Consider the following 26,223-nt stretch of genomic DNA (forward strand, 5'->3'; position numbering starts at 1 on the left):
CAATCTGCTTTATTAGGAGAGATGGTCATACATAGCAAAGGATTTTTTTATACATACATACGTGTGTATATGTATATATCTCACTGTGTTGCAAGCGGAAGAAGATAATTACCCCAACCTGAGCCCAGTTCCTCCAGGTTTTCTGTGGTTGTTGTTTGGATTTTATTCTCCAGCAAGGGGGAGAAATGCAATCCCGACCACCCATGAAGTGCATGGAGCTCTTGGAAATGTGAACATGTCAGGGACGGAGAGCTGTGATTGCTGGAGACTAGGCTGTGGTTGTGGCAGAGGATGATCCCCGCCTCTGTCCTGGGTGAAGATGAAGAGGCAACTTATGCTTGAAGCAGTGAAGGGCAGCAGAGCTCTTCCCACACCAGAAAAAACCCTGTGCAAGCTTTCCACTCTTGCCTGCCTTAAGGAGGAACCCAAAGCCACCCTAATCTGTACAATCAAGAGCTCTGAGACTCCCTCCCCCCCTCCTTTCGTTTTTTGACTTCACTCCTGGTGCTGGGGCAAGTGTTTGCAAGGTTTATTCTTTGGCATCTTGCTGCTGATCAAGCAGAGGACTTTGCCAATAGTATTGCATCAAGGTCTTTTCAGTTGTAATGATGTATGACATTTCTGAGACCAGATATGGCTCAACTAATCATATTTTAATAGCCCTACCTTTTAGGAATGGACTGATTCAGAGTGTACACAGTAATATTTTAATTTCTGAACTCTGATGAGCATAAATTCGAGCAGGTATTCAGTTTCTGTATGTTATAAATCGTGCTCACAGATGTTCAATGCCAACGGGCCATAAAGAGCAACTGCACAAATATAATATTTAATACTGAATGTCAGTTTGGGTGTTCCACTCAATTTCCTGGAGAGATCTTTAAACTCGTCTTATTTAGCTTGAATACCCAATCAATTCCATACTCCAGCCCGAGCTATGTAATTCCACATAACTGAGTTCTCTAATTTCTGAGATGCAAATGTAGAGCAGATGTAAAAGGGGAGTGAAGGAAAGGGGGGATGTTCCTGCGCTTTCAGCGGCACTGGTTATCAGTGCCGGTTGGATCAGAGAGGGAAAGGGCTGTCAGGCTTTGCAAAAAAATGCAGCCTCCAGATGCTTTGTATCCTAACCAAGAGCCGTTGGAGAGGAGGTGGTCCAACAGCTGACCCTAGCCCTGAGAAGTCAGCCCACTGGGGTGCTCAGTTCGTAGTGGGAATAAATGATGGACCTGTCCTGCTGGCAAAGCTCTGTCCTATTAAATGAGCCTGAGCTATCAGACAGGCTGAAAGGAGCACGGAGATTTCAGGGATCTGAGGATAAAAGTGAGTTTATGGCTTTCTCGGCAGTGGGATAGGACAGGGAAGGAGCTGTGATCCTCTAGGACATCTCTGAGGTAGACAGAGACTCACTTCTTGCCCTGTTGTCCCATGTGATGCCCCTTTGCCGGTCTGTGGTCATCAGTTGTCTCATCACCTATGAGTAACCTTTTTGGTCAACTGAAACATCTGCAATTACTGCTTGTACAGCTCCTCACACTGTCGTGGCATTACTTGTGTGGTGGGAATCAGTAACAGCAGAAGAAAGACGCTTTCCTTCCCTGGAGCCCTGGCTCCTGCTAGCCCACAGCTGTCCTTTCCACAGACACCACAGCTCTGGTCCAGAGGTTTCGTGCATCGAACCCAACACAGTTCCCTGCTGAGCCTGTCCACATGGGTCCAAATCATGACTGGGAGAGTCCTGAGGGAGTGGGAGCAGACAGGCCACCCAGTCTAAGGGCTTACTGCTCTGGCGAAGGGCAAGGTGGGGGCATAACCCCTGTAGCAGCCCCCACAAGTGCTCCCAGGGCTCAAAATTTAGCAGCTGCCACTCTCAGCGCTATCCATCACCACGGGTTCTTTGAAAGCAGTGAAGTTATTTGACCTTTTTTTCTGCTTTAAAAAGAAATACAATAAAAATGCAATTCTGGCTGCAGCTTCTAAAGCAGAACTGACCAAATACCATATATAGTATCAACTAAGGACAACCACAGACTTCCTTCCATCTTTTTAAGCCATCCCCCTTCCTACAACACCATCCAAGTTGCATTAATCATGGGTTTCTTCAGAGTGAATGGGATTAATCTGCTTTCTCACCATTTCCCTGATGTTTTGAAGCAAATCGTGGGTGTATGCGGGATCCTGTGCACCTCGCAAGGCACAGTGGTGATACGATGCAAAGGAAACTGTAGCTATTTCTATCAGGTCAAGCCTCACGGTGTTTCCTGCTCCTGTGAGCAGATCAGTCCCATGTGGTCAGAGCCCCATGCACAATTAGGTAAAAAATGTTCACTTTCTCCATGCTTGCTTGCCAAAAGTAAAAATTGTTTGCTGAGTGACCCATCCGATTTCTTTGGTTTAAAGATCTTAGCAGCTTCAAAGGCTGCTCCTGTGTCCTGGACTTTGGCCATTTGTTCTGAAAAAGCTCAGAAAGAGCTTCAGAAATTGAGCTGAGTGAATGTTTCTTGCTACCTGCCAGTGTCTTTGACTCGCTGGGAGTTTCTTTCTTGTTCCCAAATGCATTTGCCAAAGGACTCTGTGGAGATGTTCTCAGTGTTAAGCAGACGTGTAATGTAATGCATGAGTTCATAAACCATTAAAAAAAGCCCTCGAACCCTCCGTGCTTTATCTAAGCTAATCACAGCCTTCCTCTCGTGTGGGGGTTATAGGTCCATCATGTCATGTCCAAGTATCGTTACAAACAAAACTCTTTAAAATGTCTTTTTCTCTTTTTCCTTTTTATTTTTATGGGAAAACTACTTATGTATTCTGCCACATGAAAGTCAACTTGCCTTCATTTGTGGCCATGCTGATTGCAAAACCTTGGAGATCTTTAATTAAATCGCTTGGGTTTTCTGTATTTCTTTCAAACAAAACCATCAAAATAGCATTTGTGACTCATTACAATTATAACAGCAATGCTATCATCTTTGCCTTCTTATATTACTTATTTTGATCAAAAATGCTGCGTGCCACGCATGTTTTTAACAGTAGTGAGTGCTCATATCTCCTGCACAGGGACGAGGATGCTCCCCAGCAGGGCTGAGGTGTGACTGGCCTTGGCACCTGTCAAGGGGAATTGAGCGCATCTCTAGCTGATTTTTTGCTCTGCTGAAAACAATGAAGTCAAGACGTTTTACATGTATTCAAAGCCAAAGCCCATGAGTGACTGGAATATGCACAGAATTTATTCTGGACATCCTACTGGGATGTCTTGAAAGCTGCTGTAAGTTGCAGTCAGCACACTTGTACTGTGTCTCTTGCTCAGAATTGTTCTCCAGGGGGTTTACCTCTTACCTTTTCTTCCTTTTTGTGAGAGCAACAGAGCCCTGGCAAGATAATTCAGTGTCTGCATCACCTACTCTTACACTGCCACCAGGTGAAGTAACCGGGTTTATTGACCACAGAGCCCCTATTCTGCTGGAGGTGATTGTTCATGGTCACATATGTTAACTATGCTGAGATTTTTGTTCTGGATTTGTTTACCTCCTCTGTTAGGTCAGCACGTGCAACTTTTCTTTTAGTTAAGCGATCGGGGTCATTTACTGCAGCCCAGCAGATAACTGATGCCAAGACAGCCCCCAGCGAAGGATAACATCAGACATACAAGCTTTCTGGGCAGATTAATCCCACCAAAACAAGGCACAAGCAATGACATGGGACTGTACCACTGTGAGAAGCCATCCAGCCTCCTGGGGCAGAGACCTCTTCATAAAGATAGAAGTTACCATGGAGAAAGACCCGAAATGAGAGAAAGGCTTTTAAGGGCACTGTGATAGGGATGAGCAAAGGGCTCTCTCTCTCATCCTGGGACACTTTGTGGGTTGTATGATAAGGGCAGGTATTCTCTGAATTATTCACCTTAAGATGGGGTCAGGGTATTTCCTGCCATTATTCGTAATTAAGAAAGGGTGCAGTTGAGGTCGCTTCAGTTTTACGTGAGATTCAGGGTAGTTCTGTCTGCAAACCAGATGGGACCGTGAGGGTTTTAGGAGAAGACCAGTGATGAATTCACTGTCTCCCCAGATGATCCCACATATCTCTGCTGTGGAAAAAGTTGCAGAGGGGCTTCATGACTATGCAGCTTTATTGTATCAAAGCTTGAGAGTGACACATCTCTCTTCCTACTGCTGCTTCCACTTATTGAGGTTGGGGAGAAAGCGGTCTTGGCCCCGATGCTGTCACACTGATGATGAGTGCTACTGGCATGTGTTCCCTCGTGTTTGGTTTCCCATACCGTAGGACATGCCTGTTGCCTGGCGAGTGGCAAGTGGGTATAAACAGTCTCAGGCAATTTGTTTTTACTGCCCTGGGTAAATACCGTGCTGAAATTGTCACTGTGATTTAGGAGGCACCAGATTTTTCTGTTAGTGATTTTTTCTTCTTCTTTTCTTTCTTGACACCTTCCACTCCATCTCTGGAACAACAGCTGATGAGCAGTTTCCAACAAGAGTTTCTCTGGTGATGGGACATCCTGTTAGATTCTGAGCTCTGTCTCTCTCCAGGTTTCCTTGGATGCTTCCCTGGGGACTGCAAAAAAGGAGAGGGAAAAATTACCTTCCTCTTTTGACCGACAACCATTTTGTGTGCTGAAAATAGAAGTATCATTTTAAATGAGATGCTCAGGAAGACATGGTCACCCAAATACAGATGAAATCACTTAAAAAATTCAAAACTGGCAACCTTGTATATTTTAATTATAGACTACAGTGATATTCTGCTGAAAGCGATTATGTTGTAGCTCTTCCCACACACACACGCAGTCCCAGTTAAGTGTATAAGGCATCATGTATGTATGTGGGGTTTTTTAAATCCATCTTTTTCAGCAGTCTGAAATAAGAGACGAGGACATGACCCTACTGCATATATGTGGAGTGTATTTAGGTGGGTGAACGTAGGTACATTGATTGCAGCAGCAGAAATACATATTTGCCATGAGCACACCTTTTTTCCCCTCCTTTTTGAATGCCCTCTTGTTTTTGGCTATGGAAATAGGCGTCCCTGCTTCGTCAGTACTTTTGAAAGTTGCCACAGCCAGCAAAGATACCTCTGTTTAAAAATCAGAGAAATGATCCACTAAAAAAGCTTCAAATGAAAGATATCTATTTCACCAGGTCAGACTGGCCAACAAGCGTGGCTTGCTGAAATGTGGTCGAGACACTCAGATACAGTTCATGCTACTGATACCCCTTGCTCTCCCTTCAAAATTAGCCCAGATGAATGGGGCCTTTTGTCGTGAGGAAAGAAACGGGTAGAAATCACAATAATCTCTTTCTAGACAGGCCTCTGTAGCATGGGGCGAGTCAACGGCTCTGCCTGGTGCTGGATAAGAAGGAAAACAGCAATTTCTCAGCGGTTTCCTTGGCATGTTGGAAACTGAAGGCGATCTTCTCGCATGCAGCTCATTGCTCCTCAGGCTGGTTGTTCCCATTGACTCCATTCCAGCCATTCAAGCCCTGCAGGGCTGCGGACCGTGAATCACATCCTTCACAGCCCAGCACCATGGCCAAGCAGGTTTGTCTCGGCTGGGTGCCCAGGTACCCCTTGGATGGTGGGAAGTGCCAAGCATCTTCTGGCTTTGGAACATGGTAGCTTTCATCTTTTCCGTGCATAGTTCCCGTGCCAAAGCCTTTGGTCTCAGTGAAGAGTTATACTTCTTTCCTGTTATTCTAAAACTAAGTACTTTGCACATTTGGGAAATATTATTAAGTAATAGTCTGAGTGACAGTCTGTGGTTGGAGTTAATTTCTTCCAGTTCTCAAAGTGTCTAATTACACTTTCTTTAATGCTTACTGTACAGATTGTTTCAAATGTGCAAAGACCTCTTGTTTGGGGAAAAAAAAAAACAAAACCCAAACACACGACCAAATAAAACCCCTTCGTGTCATCCCTCTGAAGTGATGGTCTGAGACTAGAGGCATAACCCAAATATCTTTGGACTTCAGCATGGTTTGTGGTTCTGCACGTCTCCCCATGAATACCCTTGAATGAATACAAATCAGTGGGACAAAAGCTACATGGTGTAAATCCATATCATCCCTTTTATATGGTTTCAAGCCTTGTCTTTAACTTAGACCCATGTCTACAGACCCATGAAGATAAAGTTAGGCAAACATAGGCAATCCCACGTTAAGAAGTTGTGCTCCACTTCATTTGCAAACCCCACGGCGCCCTTTCCCAGTCCAAGATGATGCAAAGAGGACACTGGAAAGGGCTTCAGGATGATGTGTTTCACACTGGAGCTGGAACACAGTAGGAGAATGTACAAGGGATCTCTGGCACATTGGCTGAAAACAGCATGCTGGGAAGCCACCATAACTGGGTTGCATTTAGAGGTTGTTTGAGCCTTCCTTTGAGCCTCTTTTGTTGATGGAAGAGTAGCACAGCTCACACATGGAGACATCTTTCAGAAGAGGAACAAACTTTATTTGGAGATGCATTTCTGTCTCTTTGCTATGGCAAATCTACAGAAACAAACATATCCTGCAGCTGATTTTTCTGATTACAGTTTAAAATGCATTAGGTGGATGACAAGGAAGAGATGAAAGGGGCAGGGCCACTGGTAGGGCTTTGTGAGAAAAGACAACTATGCACTTTGCCCTTCAGTGCCCAAGGGAGAAGCTCCATGAAGGTACCAACCGCTGGGTTGATCTCTCCACTGCCAATGACCATCACATCAGCCTCAATTCAGATAGATCGCAATATGCTTTTTGTCCAAGGATTTTGACCATCCTTGACTTTGGCCATGCTCAAAATAAGGATTTCACTGTTATGAAATCTTTTCTCATTGTCAGATCATGGAGGGAAAAATAATGTGGAGAATCGGGAGGAGTGGGTAAGATGAGCATCCATCTCATGGCAATGCATGGGGCTTTGTTTAGCACAGGCAGTTTCATGTGATAGGCTCGACTGACGCTGGTGATTCGATCACTGTGTTCGCTGACTTCTCTGAGGGATGAACACATCCACTTTGAATGGTGGCCTTCAGGACTAGACGTGGTATCCTTTGAGAGTGAGGAAGCTCACATTGGGATTTATTTTTCTTTCCTGGGGTTTGTGACAAAATCAGATGGGAGAGAGGAAGTGAAGGTTTGTTCTTTCTAAAGATTTATTTCTTTACATCTGCAACAAGTCAAGAAGAGAACAGGGTAGAAAGACTTTTGGTTTTGGGCCTGGAACAAAGCTCAGTACTTGAGATAAACAAATGGGGGGGAAGGAATTATCAAAGAAAGAGCTGGCCACAGACTTTGTTATGAGCTTTACTGTAACAAGCTGAGAAACTTCAGTAACTTAAACCAAACTGAAAGTGGACCAGGCTTGCAGGGTAAAAGGAAAAGCAGATGACTGAGTTACCTTGAGGAAGAAAATGTTCTGTCTGCCTATCTGTCTCTCCTGTGTTGCTCTTGTACGTGGAGGTACTTGACATGAAAAATGTCCCAAGCTTTGGGTTAGAGGACCCAGAAGATTTCTCAGCTGTGTGAGTTGCCCTGCCATTGACTTTGATGGCCATGAACAAGCTCTGTTGACTCCTCCGTCAAATGAATTGGTGGTGCTCTCTTTGCTTTCACAACAAGCACCACGATACCTCAGTGCCAGACGACATGTAGGTACAGATGCGGCCAGGAATTGTGTACCAGTGTGTCTTCCCTGTCAGGTGTGATGTGTGATGTGTGATTTTACACATAGGCAGACGCTACACTTAGACACAAGGCTTTTCTCTGAGTTGGCTGCAAAATTTTCAAGCATTCTATTGCAAGTAATTTTCAAAAAAAGATTGCAGAACAGCAGTGATGCATTGTCCAAGTTTCCACTTTAGTAAGCAGATGTTGATAATACCTACCTAATGCTCAGGCCATTGTAGGAGCTGAATTACTTTATGTAGGTCAACAGAGATGGTGAAAAATAACAAAAGGATCTGAGAGATAAAGCGTTTGTTGAAAGAACAGAATTTATTTCTCTTGGCGGGAGGGGGGAGAAGGGCAATATTATGAAACTTTAATTTCCACAGTGTTAAATTAACAACAGCAAAAACCACTCAAAAGAATAAACTGCATGTTAAGTAATTTTAGAAGAATTACAATAAAATTAATGCCAGCTTGCTTTTCTGGTGTTTGTAAGTCCTGAGTCACCAAAATCCTTTATAGCACCTCCTAAAAAGCTTAGAGGAGTGTGCCAGTCTCAGCTAGCCTCCACGTATCCTTAGGACTACAGCGTCTCTCTTAGGAGGTTGGTGCCTGGGACTCTCATCAAGAGAGAGAACTCCTCCAGAAGGCAGCTCACCCCACCACAGGTCTGACAACATTTACCAGTTACCTATGCTGAGTGCTCCTTATCTGACTGATACTCTATCAGCTCTGTTCAGGGCAAGGCTGGTGAGATAGCAAAGTGGCACAATTAACATTAATTAGCCCAGTGAGAAAACATTTCTGCAGTCATCCCGGGGACGGAGCAGGTACATGTCTCCTAGTCCCTCCAGAGAAGATAGTGGGGTTGGGTGGCCATTGGCCTGTTAGCCAGGATGGGGTTTGTGCTGCTCTTTCCCTTTTATTACTGTGATAGGGCTGGATTTAGGTGCAGAGCCCCCACCATAAATGAGGATTATGGTGGAGGTGTCTCCACCCTGGACTGGGAGTGTGCATAGGAATTTCACACCTCTGCATGGGTTCACAAGCAGACCACACCATGTAGAACCATTGGTCATACTAAAACTGGCCAGGCTGATCTTGTACGTGATGGTTCATTACCACAAAGCACATTGCTGGGACCTGCTGCTCCTCACCGAGCTGCTGCAAAATTCAGAAACTGGAAAATGTGCATCCATCTAGTAGAGTGATACTAGTGGTTTTCTAAAGCAGCAAAGCCGTTGATATGACCCAATCACCGGGTGCATAGAAGAAGAGGAGAAATCCTCAATGAAGATGAGTTCTGGGTTATTTCATGCACACACAGACCGATTTGCCCTGTAGTCCATCTCGGTTGTTTGAGGCTGGGAACAGCTTCCTTAGTTCCTTGCTCCAAAAGTCGGCTTCGCCTACGCCTCGTAAGCACTTACCCTTAAGGTGAGGTTCATCCTATCTCCAACCCTCAGCTCAGTCCTGTTGCATGGTCAGGGATGTCCTCACTCCTGCAAACAGATGGCTCATGCATGGTTAAAGCCCCTGGGCACGACATCTCCAAATTAAGGGGTTGGCCGTGACAGTCGTTGGTGTTGCTGGCCAGAAACCTGTAAAGCAGAAGGGAAATGGTTTTGGTGGCAGAACTACAAATGCTCAATAAAGCGCAGCTTGTTTCAGTGCTTTTTTATGTGGTTCTGTGCTGACTTTTCATCCCCTAATTCACAGCAGAAGTGAAGCAGAATGTAGTAGAGATTGAGCATGAATCCTTTGCGCTTGGTTAATGGGAACAATTACAGAAGTTTCTTCTTTTTCTTTTGCCAAGCTGTGATATGAAATCATTTGCTGCGTTCCTGTTTCCACAGAAACAATTAGTTTCATACCATTTTTGTATTACACATCAATGAGGTGATTAAATGAAGGCAAACATTTCATAAATGTATTGTCTCACGCAATAATCAGGTAGCTACCAAGTACCACAGCCAAACGCTTTTAAAATGCAATGAAATCAGCTTCATAAACCACTTATGAGTGTGTATTTATTGATCTGATACCGGGCATCGCATATGAGCCAAAAATACTGAAAAATACCAAACGTGGGTGTTTAGGTGTTTTGAAGCTTGCTGGCTTTCGAGTAAAGCTCCGTTTTCTTAAAGGGTCTGGTTGCCTTGAGCTATCTCCAGGAAAGTGTTTAGGAACCTGTTGTGTGATGTAGATGGATTTCAGCTGCCGAGGATGCTGACAGCTGCCTGTCAGCTGCTGGTCCTGTCTTGCAGGCGAAGGCAAGCCAAGGGCGGTTGACTTGCAGGACCTCCTAGCCCTGTGGTTAGTATGATCACAGAAACGTGCCTGATCCCCAGCCTTTCTTCAAGGACTCTTTACATATTTTCTCCTTAAACCAAAATATACAAAAAGTCCACCCAGCACAGAGTGGAATTCAGGACTCTGCTCTCTCCCTCCCAAGCACATCTGGGAGCCTTTCGCTTGCAGAGCTGAGCAGCTGCACGGCGAGAGAGTGAGCAGAGGAGGGAGGGAGGGAGGGAGACACCCGTGCTCTACCACTGCGGAAAGCAAAAGCTGAAATGGCAATTGAATTCAGGGATGCTGCGGTTGGTGGCTCAGCCTTGAGGATCTTCAGCGGGATAGGGACAGGATCATAGGGAGGAGCAGCGTGGGCAGGGTGACGGGCAGGAATGACCTTCTGGACTTCAGGCTCAGTAAGTCATTCCTGAAATTAGTTGCTCACTTAGAAGACTCCATAAGAGTTGGAGTAGCTTATTTTAATTAGTAGTTAGAGAAAAATTCACGGTGCAACCCTCTATATCAGACAGTGAATTTTTATCCCACCAGGCAACAGATTGGAGTCTTCATCTCCTTTATTGGGACCAGCCCTCAGAGAAAAGGAAATTATGTTTTTCCCTTGTTCAAGAAATACTTATACACAAGTGACTGCAAAAAAAAAAATAATCTGTGCAAAAATAATAACTGTTTTCAGTTCAGCAAATTAAGAAAAGAAAAGAATTTTGCTTGGAGCATTCTCTTCTTCCCCTGAAATATCTCCTGGGAAAGTAGTGTGATGCACAGAGAAACAGTCTCTCCCTCTTCCTGAAGGATGGTCAGACCACATTCAGTGACCCCTTCCACAGCTATTTCTTGGACTAAGCCAGTTATTTGGCCCTTCCTGACAAATGCAACAGAAATTTCACAGAGAAACGTCATATGAAATAATTTTTTGACCTGATCCCAAAGGACACTGTTTCCACACAGGGGTGAATGGTTCATCAATGTGTACAAAATGGACCATAGCTGTCCAGGGCAACAGTATTTTCTGTAACCCTTTCTGCTGACAAGCGAGCAGGTGGTGAATCACAACATGACAAGAAAATAATTGTTCTGTGATGGACAAAAGCAATACACAGAGCTGTGCCTCCATCCATTTGAGATGGACACCGATCTACGTCCATCTGACAGGGCTATTTCTCCCCTCCTTCTATGTGCTCTCTGCAATTTGCTTATTTATTCTGTTTATTTATGTTTCCCTTTGGGTATACCCCAGCATCTCAGTTGCAGCTCATGCTAAAAGCATCCTCTTTGCCCTCCGAAGGATCCAGGTATAAGATGATCCCTAGCAGGGCTGGCTGCCTTACCCAATCCTTCCTTGGGATTGGGACCAAGCTGCGTGAGCAAGGACCAAGGGTACAGAACATGCATGGGTCACCCTCATCCAGAAGTCTTTGAAGCTGGGACTGTGTTTGTGCCTGATGCATGGTTGCATGCAAACAGCAGAGATGAATGGCAAATCTGGAGAGGACAACAGGCTCAAATCTGCATTTAATGGCCAGAGTAAACATCCCCCTGAAATCTCTTTGCAGAGACACACTCAACTGCCTCTTTGCTGTTCCCCTTTTACCACCCAACCTCCTGACCTTGCGAAAATGTGCCTCTGAAGGGTCAGAGCTTGGACCTGGTGCAGATGCTGGTGCCTGGGATCAGAGGTGGGTGGCCCGAGGGCTGGACAGTGCAACATTCCTCTGCAGGGTCTCTGGTTGAGATAAGGCAGCCTCACACTGTGATTTACTCCAAGGAAGTGGAGTTCAAGGAAGCCTTGCATGTTCCCTGGTAGACGAGGCAGGAAAAAAATGTAGAATAAAACCCTTTCAATCTGTCAGTAATGGTTTTCTTTAGAAAAACATCTAATTATATACAGCTAAAAGCACGATGCTGGTCTGAACCACAAGCCATAGCTCACAGCCTCCAAGCCCAAATGCACTGGAGCATACCAGGGACTGAGCTCATTCGTTTCTGCTTTAGTTAACCCTGGGCCAAATCCCTCTGGTTTTGCAACTTGCTCCTGGTTGGACTTCAGTAGCAAAGGTGAGACAAAGAGCCGCAGCTCTTCAAAGAGAGAAAGGAACATGTGAGATGCTTAAATTTCAGGATTTAGGGATGGTCAGGGTTGAGCACATACCTACCTAAAGGCAGCGATTCCAAGTGTGGCTGCTTTGAGCAAGCTGGAAAAGAGTAGTGAATGCCAAACCAGAAAAGTGACCTCCATCCCTCAACACCCTCTTTGAAAGCTGGTATTGGTGGCTTTTCTACTCTAGAACCACTCTGACACTGTGTCTAGAGAATAGACCTGCAGTGGGTCAGCAGCAAGTTCTCTCTTCTGCCAGAGAGATTCGAGCCTGCAATTGCCCCCATGCAATGTGGGTACTTCTAGATTCAGACAACAGGCAAGGTGAGGCTTTAGGACTGCAGTTCTGGTCTGGAATGCCTCATACTCAATCCTTTTACCATCTTTTTAAATCTCATAATTACTGTGTCCACAGTATTTGAAAAGTCATAACCCATCCACAAAACAGCTGGCTGGAAAAAAGGATACGAGTTCCCAACCCAGAGGCCCAGCAGTATGGGAAGATAACACAGAGTTTGAATTCTTTCTCCAGTGGGAATTAGTTTGGGCAGTTTCATGGGAGGATGGAGTGCAGGTCCCCACCAGCTCAGCCTGTCATTTCCTTCACTTAATCCCTCACATTCCCACTGTGCTGCATACACTGAGCGAACCCTGGGTCTGGGGAAAGGTAAGAGAGCCACCCACACCAATACTCAATCCCGCTGGCCTGTCTCCATGGAAGAATACCTGCCGGAAGATTCTTCCAGCCCCATAGCATATCCCCATTGGAATGTAAATATAATCCCAAGGCTCACAGCTAAGAAAAACTGAACATATTGAGGCATAAATATGGTTGGTGTGGCCATCAAGAAGATTTTTGGACTGTGCACAGTATGACCACAGGATAAGCAACACATGTGTGTGCAGAAGAAACATTCACTCTTGTGGCAAAAGCAATGCCACAGTTAACGCCCTGCTCCTGATCTCTCTACACCTGCAATGCCGGTCCCTGGGACATCTGGTCCAGGGACTACCAACCCCAGCAAGAATTTGGAGCTACCAACCAACCATTTTACCAGAGGTGATTGGTTCTTCCTTGCTTCTCTCCGATTTGGAGCCAGATGATGGCTTAAGGTCCTCCCCTAGGAAGTGCATCTCTATCATTGATGGGTAATTGTTAAGAAATATGCTTAAGGAGAGAGGGATTCAGATTAGTCTGAGTTATGACTCCACATCTAAGGTCATACTGTGAATATGACATCAAAACCAGGACTGAATTCTTTTCATATATATAAAAAAACACTGTCAAGTACAACAGATGACTTTGGAATTTGAGCATGCACTTACTTCTTTTTTCCCATATATTTTATTACACAATTTCTTCTCCCTAGAAGAACACCAAGTTCTCTTCTTAGTTTTTTAAACAAACCAAAGGAGGTAATGCTAATAATCTGGTCCACAGCCTGCGACAGTTTCTTCCGTTGCTTCAGCGTGGGATGGCAAATGACCTTAACTCTATCTAAAGAGGCTCATTGAAATGAATCAGGTAACAAATAGAAAACATACAGTTTACGCAACAGCGTGCAACTAAGAAATCTTCCCTTGGAAAACAATAGGCTCATTGTATTCCCCATCTGAGTAGTCGGTAAAGTCTACTAGTTCGGGGCTGTAATGAATTAAAGGCTTTTCTGCAGCAGATAAAATTGCTGTTGGTTACTAGAGGCAAGCACGTTGCCTGGGCATCTGCAGCATGCTAAACGCGTGTGATCATGTTCCCAGCACAGTCAAAAGTTGCAAAATAGTGGAGGGGATGTTGATTACCAGCCTTGAATGACCCAACTCTACGCTGATTTCTCCCATTTCACAGGATGCTGTTTCTCAGTAACGTGGTAGCAGAACTGCTTACAGCCAAAGCAGCTGCTGCTTTGATAGCTGAGCTGGACAGCCCGGTTGGATGGACACAAGCGCACTGACAGCAGCTTTTCTGCCTGTACTCTCAGTAATCATGGTTGCTGGACTCTGTCCTTGAAGGTTTTCAAGGCTCAGCAGAACAAAGCCACGGCTGACACAATCTAGCATTGGTGATGGGCTTGCTTTGAGCAGAAGGTCGGGCTGGAGCCTTCTGAGGTCTCTCTGGATCCTGCAAACCACCTGCTGAGGCAGTGGCATCAAGATGGTAGGTTATAGGATGGGGTATCCAGGTACCAGAGCTGGCTTTGGGCAAGGTACTAAATATTCCCTTGAGTATATTTCCAGTCTTAGTCAGTCAACCTGGTCTATATTGGGTGTATACACCGATTTTGGTTGGAAGAGCAGAGGTAGAGGCTACCTGGCAATAGGTATGGGACATTTCCAGTGGGGTCTGCACCACCACTGAAAAACTGTAACTATTTTGACGCCAGAAATGGTTAAAATTTATCTGTTAGCATTTCTGATATGCCTATAGCAGCAATTAGGGCTTACTGTGAGACAGAAGAGATCAAATTCTGGTGGTGGAAATTAGGAAGTGAAATGCCAAGAACAATAACTAGAGCAATGTCATGAATTTCCTCCACCTCATTACCAAAGGAGTGTGACAGGGAATATTTTGATGGGCTTACATAATTCAGGGCATTGTTTTCACTTAGGAAATTTCAACTAAACAGTCTCACTGTTTGTGTTTTGCTTTTTAAACGTTAGCAATGGTTTGAGTTGCTGTCAGGGACATGCACTATTGGAGTGGATTCTGGGCTCCTGTCTTGCTGCTCCATGGGCTCCAAACCAGAAAACAGCTTGAGAGAGCTGGAAGAAAGGAGTCCAGACCTGTGAAACTGGCTTTTTCCTGCATCCCCTTTCACACAGCACACACATACCATGTGTCATGTTGAAACTAGATGCACCTGCTAGAGGAGCTGTGTGGGGGCAGACATTATGCACTAGTTATAAATCCTTAGGCTATCAACAGCCTTTAGTAAACATTTGGACAGTCCTTCCTACCTCTTGGTCATCCAAATATTTGCATCACCCAGGGCTGCTAGCCGTTTCCTGACATGCCGCGTATCTAAGAATATCCTCGGCTCGTAGGTCAGTTCCAGCGCACCGTGATGGATAATCTTATTGGATGAAATAAATGGCTTGTGGAGAAAGAAAAAGAAAAATCTCTTTGTCTCCCAATAATAAATCCAGGTCAGGACAGAGTGAAATAGCTTGCAGTCATGACTGGTATTTTTATAGAGTTTTTAGGATGGGATCCGAAGCACCCAAGGGTTAATGATGAGCAGCCCTGAGCTCAATTAGTGGATATATTTCCCATGGACCACTTTGGACCAGGCTCTCGGATAAATGGTTGAAGATGCTCCTGAAAGCTCTTCCTTCCTGCTGTCCTGAGCACAAGGTTGGAAAGAGCCCAAGCCGACTTTGGATACAAAATAGGATCCTGCTGCACCAAAAACGGGTTTGGCAGTTCTTCCTCCAGACCAGACCATCTCCCAGGTGAATCACAGGGAGAAACCACAGCCATGCACAGGGCTTGTAAGCTGTGAGCAAACCATTTAATGCAGCAGAGCTGCCAAACGGAAAGAAACCATTCATTTTTATTTAATGCAGAGGCAGGAAAGCAGCCTGGACTCCCCTTTAGCGGTTTAATAGGGGTTTGCAGTTAATTGGATTTAAGAGTTAATAGTCTTAAACACAAAATCTGTGTTTTGTGATTAAGATTACTACTCTAAAGAACAACATCAGGAGGATTAAGTCGTACAATGCAATAACTTTAGTCTTCTACTCAATACATGGCTGGTACTTTATAAAGAAATATACACTATAATAAGCCAGTAGATTTTCTGGTACTGTAGTAGAGAAAATAATCGACTCTCAGCTTAACTGCAGGATAAAACTGCTTAGGGTGTAAAGTGGCTTTTCCACTGCAACTTCAGTTCGGACCTTTAGTTTTAATTTTCTCTCCCCTCTCAATAAAACCACCAAATCCATGACAAGTAAAGGAAAAGTGGCTCGCTATTTTGCAATATTTGGAGAGGAGGGTGTTGTAAATGTGTTTCCTAATTGCACTGTGAGGTTAACCCCATGCAGAGGATTTGCTCATCCTCAGGTAATTCCCCCGCCCCGCTGCCCCCTCATTTCTCCAGCATCTCCCTTCCCCACCAGTCATCACTTCCTTTTGGGAAGCTCAGAGCTCTGACCTCTCTTTGGACAGACTAAACAACATCTGCAAAGTCACCTCTCTCCCCTCCAGCCCTCCCAGGGGAAAAGAGTTGGTCCCAGATGGACAGGAGAAAGCCGGTGTCATGAGGGAGGGTGAGCGGAGCTCCTGGGGGTTGCTGGGGAGCAGGGATGTGGCGGAAGCATAAAGCACCTGTTGGGAGGCTATTTAGGGATTAGCCAAGTGCTGACAGACAAATTGGCAAGATTAATAAGAGCAATCAAGGCTGTGTGGGCTCGAGTTGTGAGCTGACATTAATGTGACATCACTTTCATCTGCTTTTGCCTCACACCGCATAGCTGGTCTGCGGCATCATTAGTGCTTCTAGAGAGCAGCGCGGTCGGATGTGGGGGGTTAGAGGAGCGGGGGGGGTGTCTTTGAGTGTGCGTACGTGTGTCTGTGTGTGTGCACGTGTGCGTGTTTCAGGGTAGGGGACAGCCTTTGTGCCTATGCTGTAGCTGGTCCTCATCCAGGGGCTGCCCACAGCGACCGGCACAAGGGCTGTCCCTGCTTCAGGGTGGGCACCAGTGAGTGGCTGTGGGTTTGGGGGTCACCTTGAACCCCTGGCCTGCTGCCCCCCAGCCCCGGCACTTCTGCAGGGCCTAACTGGCTCTAGCGGACCGGGCTTACCTTTGGTGGCATTTTCTCCAAAGCCATCTGCTCTAGCAGGCTTGGGGTTCTATTTGCCCTGACAATCCCTCCTAAAGAATCACTTAATGTCACTGGGAAAAACAACGTTTTCCCCCCTCAAAAAAAGAAAGAAGAGGGGGGGAAAAGGCATCGTGGGATAAAGGTTAATTCCAGGTGCAAGGAGAGAACAAAGAAAGCCTTTCTGTGGTCAGCTCTATGCCCTGTACTGGGGATATTCCTTTTCTACAAGAACACGGTTTGATTCCCTACACATATTTTAAGGGAGAAAAAGCTGTTTTCAAGGTGTTTCTCCACCCAGCCAAATGCGGGAGAAATCCCCCCTGCAGCTCTCGTGCAGCACAGCCGTTGCATGGGGAAAACATCGGCTAGGGTTTTCTTGTTTCCCCTTTTCCTCTTATTTTCTTGAATCCCTTCCCTGCCGAAATTTCACTCACCCCAAATTTTGCTCATATCCCCGTCCAACAGCAACTTGTTTAAGCTCTAATTTTCTCTGTGCTTTAGTCAACGAGGAATCATTACAGTAGTAAAACATGTGAATGTACGAATCCTCCAGGTTTCCCTGGATCTGCCAGAGAGGCTCCTCTGCAGAGAGCTTTTGCCCACAAAAGGAAAGTGTTGAAAAGGAGCAGGATGCCAAATGCTGCGCACACATTTGCTCACAGAGCTCCTTGGGGAGAGAAACCCACTCACCAGCACCAAACTGGATCCTTCCAGGCTGGGAAATTATCCAGTGGGGGAAAATGTCCATAAAAATCTGATTTCTTAACTATCAACACATCAAACATGCAAATGCAGAGAGGGATAGAAACAGCTTGGGGGGAGGAATAATTTTGGAAAGTGGGGTTTTGTTAAGGAAACCAGAAGGAGGTGGAGCCCAAAGTTAGACTCTGAAATCAAAGTAACAGGGTGATGATTGGTGTCCCCCTCAAAAAAAACTCTTGTATTATAATGTAGATTGAATGATTCGTTCCATCTTAGTTAGCATTTTAAAAGACTGAAATTATAAATACATATACATATACATATACATATACATATACATATACATATACATATACATATACATATACATATACATATACATGTAAATGTATGGTTTGGGGAGGGTGTGTGGGGGGTGTTTACCATCCTAAATGGTTTTTTTGAGCTAATTTCAGGTTCTCCACTGGGCAAAGACAAGCCCCTGAGCACGACCCATCTGCAAGGCGTTTACTGTTCCCCCAGCATAGCTGAGATTTCACGGGACACAGTCCCGTTTCCCACCAGGAACCCCTCAATGGAGTCGGGGGGACTTGGGGAGATTGAGCTGAACCTCCTGTTCCCCTGCCTGCCTCCTGGAGCCCAGCGCTCGTTTTCGTTGGGTTTTATGGCTAATATTCAGAGATGCTTTTCCCTGCAACTCTCCATCCCTGCCCACTAAGCGGGGACATGCAGCCCCAAAACCAGGGGCGAAAGGAGTGGCACAAGGCTCCCCAAACATCTCAAATGTTTTTCTGCAAAAAAAAAACCCAAAAAAATTCATTTAGAAGGAAAAAAAAAATCATTTTTGCTCCCCAAAACTGATTAGGTTGAAAGTACACAGTTTAGACCAATCCAGCAGCAACATCCCGGGCATTCAGTGGTCTGTTTGTAATCTCAGCCTTTTTCATTAACATAAACACTACTTCAACAAAAATATACACGGCCACCTACCAAGCCAGGGGAGTAAATGAGGAGCCGGTCGCGCCGCTTTTAGGCGGGTATTAAGCCGGGTTTAAGGGGACAGGAGCGGTGCGGAGAACCCACGCGGGACTCGGTGTTAAACCTGCGTTCTCTTTCGTGTCCCAGCCCGGGGGAGTGTACAGTCAATTCTTCTCACCGGGAAAAGATTAGGGAAATAATAAAACATAGAACCAAATCCTCTGCCCAAATATAAACTGGGAGCGGGGATCCTTTTTGCCCCCCGTTTCGCGGCGCCCCGGGGCTCGGGTGGCGGCTCCGGGAGCGGGGTCTGCCCGAGGAGAATCCACTCCCGGCTCACTCTCTTTTCCAGGGGAAAATTATATTGTCTATATCTTACTATTGGTTTGCCAGGAAAGTAATTTCGCTTTTTTAATTCAGTTTCTTGCCTTCCCTCCCCTCCTGCCTTCTCTCTCCTATTCTTAGTTTTCTCTCTTTTCTTCCTAATTTTTTTCAGTTATTTATAAATTCATAAAATCTTTTTTTCCTTTTTTCTCTTTTTCTTCCTTCCTTTCTGTCCTTGTTTCTTATTTCTTCCTTCCTTACATTTTCTATCACTCTTCCTCTCTTCCTTCCATTTCCTTTTTATTTCTTTCTTTGCCTCTTTCTCTTTCACTCTCTTTGCCTTTTTCTCTCTTTTTCTTTCTTTTTCTCTTTCCTTCTTTACAGCTTTCCTTACTCTCTAGTTTTCTTTTTCTCTTTTTTATTTTTTCTTTCCATCTTTTTTTCTGTTCCCCTGTATCTCCGTTTCGTTATTTTACCCTTTCTCTCTTTCTTTTACCCTTTCTCTTTCTTCTCATTTGTCTGTCTTATTTTCTCTTTTTTCTCTTTATTTCTCTCTTTTTGTATTCACTCTCTCTAGTTTTTCTTTTCTTTTCCCTTTTTTCTTTTCTTTTCTTTTCTTTCCTTTCCTTTTCTCTTCTCTCCTCTCCTCTTTTTCTCTGCCTTTTTCTCTCTTACTCTATGTAGTTGTTTTTCGTTCTATCTTTCTTCTTCCTCATTCTCCTGTTCTCTCTCCTTCTCTCCCACTCAGATCAGTCTCTGTACTCCTTTATCTATTTCAGTATGAGGAGTCACTTCTGTTCTCCTCCTCGAGGGCTGCGGGACAAACCAGACCTATGGTCCCGCTCCAGCTTTGCCCTAAAAATCTCTTCTCGGTGTAAAGAAAAATACTTTTTCTGATGTACGGGTGCAGATTTCACAGCACGTCTGTATTTGGTTTAGTCCCAAGAGTGTGGGGAACACGGGAGCCCCGGGGATGCCCCTGCCCGGCAGCTCCATCGACCCCCGCTTCCTGCGAGGGGGAGAAAAGTCCTCCATCCCGCCGTTCTTTGAGCGAAGCGTTCAAATTCGATCGTTTCCGAAGGCGAAACGAATAATCCTGTAAGAAAAAAAAATGTTATGCTGCAACCTAAACCTTAGGGCAGCACCTTTCCTCGCAGGTAGCCGGCGAAATCCGCTGGAGAAAGGGATTTTCTTCCAGCGCCCTGGGAGCCAGGCAGAAATTCCCTCATTCATCGATTTTGAGGGCAATAGATAGAAAATTATTTGATATATTATAAGAAGTGTAATTTGACGGAGTTTAAGAGTGGGGAGCTGAGGATGCTCTGCGAAACGCTCTGGGGCGAATTCAGTGCGCGATTCTGAAAACGGCAAAAGCGTAACGATCTCTGGGTTCGTTATTCGAATTTTTTTGTGATTTCCACACCTTTTTCTTTCCCACCCTAGATTTCTTCCCCTTTCATCCCCGGCTTTCTCACACGCACATCTCCTTCCCCAAGAAACCCAGATGCGCAGGGGGAAGATGGATTCACCGGTTCCCGTTATCAATCTGATTCGCACCAAAAACAGCTGCTTTGCTGCAGAAATCAGTTAACTCCGGGGGGGTAATACCCAGTGCTGCAGAAAGTCTTTTCACCTGGGTCGGGCATTTCGCATATCACCTGAGTATCTTTCCCAGGAAAGCCAAACGAACGCGCTATTCCCCGCAGAACAGTTTTTTTTAAGCCCCCAGAAAATCGCTTTTAATATTTAGGTAGGGACCTACTGTGCAAAAGGGATCGTTTCACCGGACGCTCTTCTGTTTTGCTAAGGAGGTAGGAAATATGATTAACTAATTTTTGATGTCTTTTAAATCTCTGTGCTGGTAACTGCAAAGTAAAAGGGATCATGAATTTGCAGCACCCCGTAGTGTGGCTCCAGAGCCCGCTGGTGCTCTACAGAGATGCCGGTGTCCACCAATTAAGTGATACCTCGTTAGTTAGGAATTTACAAATTTAGAACAAAAAATAACGATGGAAAACAATTTTTTTGCCGGGACAACTTCCAAGGAAAGCCCTCCCCGCGTCTCTGCAAAGAGGGGAGCGGCGAGAGGGGAACTGAAGTTATTTACAGAGGGGATCTTTCGCGTTGTTTGTGAATATGAGTCACACACCGCTTTGGGTTGGAATGGAGTTTAAACGTGGGGTTTATCGTAGAAACGAGGTTCAAATAGGCATGAGGTTGCCCCGGGCCACAGGCGGTCGCTGTGCGGGCTGCCCTTGGACCGGGCAGGCAAAGTCTTTGCCTTGGACGGTGCAGCACTCTCCACCCTCCCCCCCCCAGCTCCTGCAGTGTGCTGCCCCTTTGCCGGGGGGGCTGCAAGGCCTCTCTCTGCAGCAAAGGACCCGGGAAACTGCCCACGGGAGAGTTTGGCTTTTCCCCCCCCAAGGGATGCTCCGGGGCTCCCTCCAGCAAAAGCCGCTTTTGCAATTGGGGCGGCCCGGGCCGGTCCCGGGACAGTGTGGGAGCTCCGCAGGCAGAGACCAGAGGGGGAAAAACCCCTCTGCTGCACCAGCGACCTTCTCGCACGCCGAGACCCCCCTGGGGGGTTCCTCTCCGGGCCAAGTGCCTGCGCAGGTCGGTATCTCCCGGCAGATCACTGTCACGGCCCGGAGACGGTGCCAGTCTTGTCCTGCTTTCCCGAGGGCAACATTGCCCTCAGCATCCTTCGCTGGCAGCTGTTGTTCTTGCCTCATCTTGCCGTGTTCGGCAGGTGATAAAGGGCAGGGGGGGGTTGTTGTGGATCCTTGCCCTAGGGAGCCACTGGGTTTTGCACCCCGGTTTCCCCTGGGCAGGGTGATGCTCCTGCCTCCGTGATCCCAGGTCCACCCCTTCCCCAGGTCCTTTCTCCCTCCGAGGAGCCCACCCGGACTCGCAGCACCGGGGACCGGGTCGGGGCTTTGCACCATCGCCGGGACCGTGCAGGTCACCCCAATGGCCCCTCGGGGTTTTCCAGGTCCCCGCACCTCCTGCCCAGGGGACCGAGGTCCAGGCACTGCTGTCCTCAGGGACTGAGCATCGAGGGGCAGCACAAAGACCCCAGACCCTTACCCAAACTCATCGAGTTTATTTTCCGCATGTCTCCCTATATTTAAGAGTAGACAAAGCCACTTGCTTGGTTATTATTAAGCCCGACCGTATACCGTCCCGACGGCTTTTAGTACCCGTGCAAGAAAATAAACCTTTCCTTCTTGATTTGGGTTATTCCGTTTTAACCTTTCTCACCTCTCCGCGCAGACGGATTTTGTGTGATGCTCTGAAACGGGCGGGCGGTGACCCTTGTCTGCTTTGACGCTAAAAATGCCCCCCTCCTCTAGTATTGCATAAAGGTGCCATTCCAACGGGGTTTGTGTTAAAGTTGGGGGGGGGGAAAATAAAAGACAACGAAAATCATTCAAGAAGACTGGAAACAAGGTTGAGCCCTTGGGAAGTCCACCCCCCGGCCCTGCCGGGCTTTTCGCTCCGGGACACGGCAGGGAGTGGAAACGATTCCCGATCCCAACCAGTTTGGCAGATCGAAATGTTTCTCCTGCACCACCTTCCCGATTTTACCGCTAACCTGCTTCAGCGTGGGGCTAGAAAAGCTGGAAAGGGTTGCCCATTTTGTCTGCGTGCCACACGGTTCTGCCAAGGAGCTGGGGGAGTGGGGCAAACCCTCCCGAGGGCTCTATTTGTTTTGGGGGTATCCCCAGCCCCGGGTCCCCTCATTAGAGGAGCCCCTAGGGATTAAAACTTGTGTGCGAAAGCATGGATGGCTCAGCAACACCAGTCTGGATTTACACCTGGATTTACACTTCAAGCTGCCTTTAAGGGTGAACTTGTTTGCTGAGGGATGTCCGGGAGCATCACTCGCCGGGTCCCACCTCTGCTCCGGCTCAGCCCTTCTGTTTCTCCCTGTATCCAGGTCCTCGGGTCTGAATCCCAGCCAGTCAAAAAGCATCCCTCCGGGCAAGTATTTTAGCTATCCGTCCCTGAGCAGGGATATAAATACCCGAAGATATTTTGAAGATCTCTGTGGGAAGCGATTGTGTCTAAGTGGTAGCGCTCGGAGTTTATTATCGCTGGAACCGATTTGTATTGGAGGGAGTGGGTCCTGCCAGAAAATTCCTAAAAAATCCCGCGCTGAAGAAAGCTGTAAATTCCTGTGCTGCAATATTTCATCGAAGGACGTCATGGAAAATGCGGGCTTGGAGGGGGAGGAACTCGGGAAGGGCAGAGAGGGGAAAAGGGAGACAAAGCGGGGCGGGGGGGGAAGGAGCGTAAGATTTTCCTTTTTTTAATATAAAAAAAAAAAATCCCTTTCTGACCAAAATCTGAACTTCTGCCTGAGCAGAGCGGCTGACAGCCAGTCCTCACCCCCCCCCCCTCCCGCCCCCCCTCAGCCGCCTTAGGACCTTCGGCAACTATACTTTGCACTCTCTCCCAATTTCGGCTTGATTTTTTTCTTCCCAAAATCTCCTTGAGGTCTCATTCGGTCTTGGAGATTTTGAGATGCGAGGGGCTGAGCTCTGGCCGCTCCCGGGAAAGAGCACTCCCGCAACCGGGCACACGCGTGTTGCCGTGCGATGCATCGGCAAAAATAGTTGGGGGGTGCGTGTGTCCCCCTCAAAAAAAAGCCTCATCTCACTTGGCCCTTCACCTCCCCAGGGTCCCTCTCCCCAGCCTTGAGACCCTCACTTGAACGCATCCCTTCGGCTTTAAATAAACATTTAGGGATCAATTTGCCGCGGATTTGGGGCCAACGGCCACGGGGATGACCGCGACTGAAAAACAAAAATCCAGCGTAGGGAAAAAGGATCGGAGGGAACTGCGGGTGGTGTTAATGCAAAACAGGGGCAGCGGGGAGGGGGACGTGAGGCGGTCACTCCCCTCGCTCTGGGTGGTCCGGGCTTGCAGGAACACCCCGGGCCCTCTCCGAGCAGCACCCAGCCCTCCTCTAACAATACCACCTATATACATTTCCATACTCGGATTACACCCGGCCTGGTTGCAAAGTTGACTTCACTTAAGCAATTAGCTAGTAAAAATACCTTCGGAGCAGGAAAAGGAAGAAAGCTCAGATTTGTCTATTTTTATACAAAACACTGCCGATTTTTTTTTCGGGGCGGGGGAGGGAAGGGAGCGGATTGGGGAAGGAGCAGATCGGGAAGAGCAGCGGGGCCGGGGGTGCTCACCGGGAATATGAGGGGCCGGGATTAACAAGCCTGATTGCTCTAGATGATATTTTTCTTCTTCTTTTCCCTTCCCCGCATCTCTGCCCGGCTGGGGGTGGGCCCCAATAAAGCACCCAAACCAGCAGCAAACAACAGCAAAAAAAAGGTTCACCTGTGGGAACCAACCCGCATCTTCAGCCCAGAACCTTTCTCATCCTCTTCCCTCCAAAAACCCATCTTAAACCTGAAAACGCTTCCGCGACCCGCGCAAATGTTTTATAAGCAATTAAGTGTCAACACCAGCCCTTCTTCCCGGTGGGTTTCTCCCTGTTCCATCCCTCCAAGGCCCGTCCAGCCCCGCTCACCATCATCCCCCTCCTTCACCAGACAAGACACGGCCAGGTTTTGCCTCCCCAAAACTCTTCTTCCCGCAGCTAACGAGCTCGGTTTAAAACCCTCCAGCGCTTCTGCCATTCCCACGGAGAGGCCTATAAAAACTGGATCGGTATATTTGCATTTTTTAATGTTTGCTGGCTATAGTAAATACATCGGGAACCAAATCTTCACGCTCTGAAAAGATCCTGCGAGGAGAGGAAAGGACGCTCGTGCTGGGACTGATTTTCTTTAAAGGGAAATGGTTTGATTTCAACTGAGAGGGGTTTTTTTTTTACTCGGAGATATTTTATTTCCTAGTGGAAACGCAGCCGGTGGCGACGGCTTTGAAAGTGGATTTTACTCGAGCTCTTTGTATTGCAGTTCGAGCTCCATCCTCGGGTGTTCAGGGGGGGCAGGTCGGGGAGATTCAGTGGCAGAGCGACGTAAAGCAACGAAAAACACCCTTTTCGCGGCTCACGGGGAGCAAAGCTCGGGGTCAGCGATGCGCTCCCAAGCAAAAAATAAAAATAAATACAGCGACAAGCGGAGGGTTCATTCTGCACCAGCCACTCCGGGGCTGTAGTCACCCGGGGAAGGTGTTCTCTTCCCGAAAAAAAGTTATTTTGGCCGTGTTTTTTTCCCGTTCCCTGAGCAGCATCCGTGCTCCGCGCTCTGCCCCGCACTCAACGGCCCCAGGCGGGATGGAGAAGGGGCTGCTGCCACTCCAGACAGCTGGAGCAGCCCATTCTCCTCCTCTTCAAGGGAAAAGCTCCAGAAATAACTGCCTCTCTCCTCCTACCCCTCCACGGGTGCCTATCCCCGGCCTGGGGTTTGCCCAGGGCTCTCCCCTGCCTGTCCCCATCCCTAAAGTTCTCTCTTGCCTCGGGAACAGGAGGGCTCGTGCTTTCTGCAGGAGGATTTATTTTGCGGAGAGGAGGTAGATGATGAGAAGGCGAGAAGGGGAGGGGGGGGGGGGGGAAAAAAGAAAAAAAAGAATTCCCTGATGTGAAATCCCTCTTGGTTGTGTCACAGATGTGACAGGCGCCCTGGAGGCTGCTCACAACTGCTCGCGAATAACGCGGAGGGAGTTTGGAAACCCGATCAGTATCTATCTTTCTTTTAAAAGGCATTAAATTATCACTGAAAACTTTAAAAGTGAATCTGGAAGACGGGGTACTCCCCCTCTCTCTCTGCAGAGGTTGCAGCGGGACAGACCCACAGCACTGCAGTGCGGCCTGCAACGGGCTGGGAGGGGAGAGAGCTTTTTCCTCTTCGATTTTTTTTCCCCCCCTGCCTCTCTCTCTTCTTTTCCCCAATTTTGAAAGCGAGCAGACTGCGGCAGCCAGCACATCTGCTCCTCTCCTAGCCGGCAGCGCTGAAAGCCCAGGCTCCTGCAGCCCTGCCACCTCCCTAGAGCAGGTTTCCACGCGCGGTTCGCAAGATGACAAAGCTTTCCAGCGACTTACCTTAAGTGACAGCTCTCCTGATGGGACGATGCTCAAAACCGGGTTGGTTTTTTTTTTTTTTTGGGGGGGGTGGTGGGGGTGGTGGAGGGGAGAAAAGGGATTCTCTACCCTCTACCTTCCAGTTCTCCTCTCCACCCCGTGTTTGTGCCCGTGGCATCTGCCCGAGATGAGCATCAGGCTCCTGGCGTTCGACAGCAAACCTTCAGCACAGCTTTATATACACCCCTCTTCCAAAAAAACCACAAAAAACCCAAAAAAAACCCCGTCCCAACCAACCCACCCTCATCCCTAAAGCAGCCTC

The 26,223-nt window shown here is 47.1% G+C and overlaps 2 long non-coding RNA genes across 3 annotated transcripts; both read right to left on the reverse strand.

Annotated features, from left to right (window-relative positions):
* Positions 1-8,003: 8,003 nt before the first annotated feature.
* Positions 8,004-19,095, reverse strand: LOC128853529 (uncharacterized). Of its 2 annotated transcripts, XR_008452122.1 has the most exons (4): positions 18,581-19,095; positions 15,019-15,155; positions 11,576-11,765; positions 8,004-9,259 (listed from the first exon to the last, which is right to left on the reverse strand). It is a non-coding gene; the product is annotated as an uncharacterized LOC128853529 (long non-coding RNA). The 2 variants fall into 2 exon arrangements; XR_008452121.1 differs by having other exon boundaries at positions 15,019-19,095.
* A 441-nt stretch (positions 19,096-19,536) lies between these two features.
* On the reverse strand, positions 19,537-25,981 carry LOC128853530 (uncharacterized). Its single transcript, XR_008452123.1, has 3 exons — positions 25,923-25,981; positions 24,447-24,578; positions 19,537-19,988 (listed from the first exon to the last, which is right to left on the reverse strand). It is a non-coding gene; the product is annotated as an uncharacterized LOC128853530 (long non-coding RNA).
* Positions 25,982-26,223: the final 242 nt, after the last annotated feature.

This window comes from Cuculus canorus, chromosome 13, assembly GCF_017976375.1.
Source record: "Cuculus canorus isolate bCucCan1 chromosome 13, bCucCan1.pri, whole genome shotgun sequence".
NCBI classification, from domain to species: domain Eukaryota; kingdom Metazoa; phylum Chordata; class Aves; order Cuculiformes; family Cuculidae; genus Cuculus; species Cuculus canorus.